This window comes from Silene latifolia, chromosome Y, assembly GCF_048544455.1.
Source record: "Silene latifolia isolate original U9 population chromosome Y, ASM4854445v1, whole genome shotgun sequence".
Lineage (NCBI taxonomy): Eukaryota > Viridiplantae > Streptophyta > Magnoliopsida > Caryophyllales > Caryophyllaceae > Silene > Silene latifolia.
Window position 1 is genome coordinate 65,568,781 of NC_133538.1, and position 2,216 is coordinate 65,570,996.

Genomic DNA, 2,216 nt, shown 5'->3' on the forward strand with positions numbered 1-2,216 from the left:
TTTATTTTTAGTTTATTTTTCTTGTCTCAAGGAACTTTGGTTCCTTGAGACCGTTGCTTACTCTTGCTTCTAGTTTTGCTTTTGCACAGTTAGAAGACAGGTTTTTGAGAGGAAGACTTGAGTACTCTCATCTTGCGAACATGACTACGATATATGACAATCTTCAGCCAAAAGAACAGCACATTCCAAAGGGACACGTGTTACCTACCCCTACTACTGGTCACTTCGAATTTCGTTCCTCTTATATTGATTTAGTGGAGCGAAATCAGTTTGCTGGTCTACCGGATGAGGATCCTTTGAAGCATATGGAAATTTTCACAGACTATTGTTGTTCCATACCTGTACCGGCTGGGGTGACCCATGATGAAGTAAAGGGGATAATGTTCTTATACTCCTTGAAGGATTCGGCGCGAGATTGGTACCGCTACCTTGATAGGGTAGCAGATGGAGTCACAGATTGGACATCTCTAGCGTTAGCCTTCTACAAGAAATACTTCCCACTTTAAAAGACAGATGCCTTGAGAAGTAAAATTACAAATTTCCAACAAGGACCTGATGAGGAATTTTGTGAAGCATGGGAACGTTTCAAGAGTTTGGTTAGGGCTGTCCCTCACCATGGTTTCCAGCAGTGGTACCTTTGCAACTTATTCTATAATGCTTTATATGATGACTATAAGGTTATCCTGGATGCAGCTGCGAATGGTAGGTTCCAAAATAATACCGGACAGAATAAAGGTTGGAACACTATTGAGGAGATGGCAGTCCATAGAGCCGAGTTTGGAAGTTCGCGTGGAAAGTCGCGAAAGCAAAGTGAAGAAATGAGTGCTGTTGTGACACTCATAACTTCTATTACTGCCCGTCTAGAGAAGCTCGAGACCTCTGAAGCTTCCAAGGAAAGAGTTGAAATTCCTGTCCATAATTCAGATGAGACCGTGGAATTGAGAGAAATGGTCCAAGCTCTTTTGGTTCAAGTCGCGAAAATAGAAGCAGCCGGAATTGAATCTACAAAGAATTTTGTGAAGCAGTTGGAGAATATAGAGGCTAAGCAAGTCGCCAATTCTTCAAGCAAATGTGAGGGGCCAATTGAAACGATTAATGCCATTAATCTCAGAAGTGGCCTCTCTTATGAAGGTCCCGATAAGCCTAGAGGAGACTCGGGAAATGATGAAGAGGCTAGTTTAAATTCTGGTGCAAAAACGAACTTTATTGCCAGTACCGGTGGTCGATCGACCACCAACAGCAGTCGATTGACCGGAATTCCTGAGGAAAAAGTTTCTGACCAGAAACTATTCATGCCCAGCACAAGTGGTCGATCGACCACAAACAGCAGTCGATCGACCGAGGTTCCTGAAGAAATAGTTTCTGACCAGAAACTGTTCACGCCCAGCATGATTAGTCGATTGACCGAGCTCAATGGTCGATCGACTGGGACTCCAGTGCAGAACGCAAATCCGTCAACTTGTTTGCATGATTCTACACTTATTGATGATTTGACGGAGGTTTTAAACTTACAGAAGCCGAAGGTGATTGATCCTACGGCCAGTGTTGCAGTTCCGTATCCGGAGCGTTTAAAGAATACTAAGCTGGAGCGTAAGTTTGGTAAGTTTCTGGAGATGGTCAAGAATCTTGAGGTAACCATTCCTTTCACTGACCTAATTACCGAAGTACCCTCTTACGCTAAATTTATGAAAGACATTTTGAATCGTAAGAGAAATTTTCATGATGATGGTAATGTTGCATTTGTGGAAGAATGCAATGCTCTTTCGCAAATTAATATACCACCCAAATTAAAGGACCCGGGTAGTTTTTGAATTCCCTGCACTATAGGTAACAACGAAATTGGGAAAGCCCTTTGTAATTTAGGGGCCAGTGTCAGTGTCATACCATATTCTGTTTGTGAAAGGCTAAATATTGGTAGACTTAAGGTGACCGATATTACCCTTCAAATGGCAAATAGATCGACTCAGAGACCTCTAGGAGTCTTAGAGGATGTACCCGTTCAAGTGGGTAAGTTCTTTGTTCCTGTCGATTTCGTTGTTTTGGACATAGCAGAGGACAGTCAGATACCTATTATCCTAGGTAGACCATTTTTACATACAGGTGGAGTTGTAATAGATGTCAAACGCGGAATCATTACCTTAGAGGTAGGGGATGACACCATTGAGTTCAGTCTTGCTCGCAAGGCTACTGAGCCTGCTAATGATGATACGTGTTAT

The 2,216-nt window shown here is 42.5% G+C and overlaps 1 non-coding gene across 1 annotated transcript; it reads right to left on the reverse strand.

The window, feature by feature from the left end:
* Positions 1-513: 513 nt before the first annotated feature.
* LOC141635163 (small nucleolar RNA R71) lies at positions 514-622 on the reverse strand. The gene has a single exon (XR_012539867.1). It is a non-coding gene; the product is annotated as a small nucleolar RNA R71 (small nucleolar RNA).
* Between the last annotated feature and the right edge of the window lie 1,594 nt (positions 623-2,216).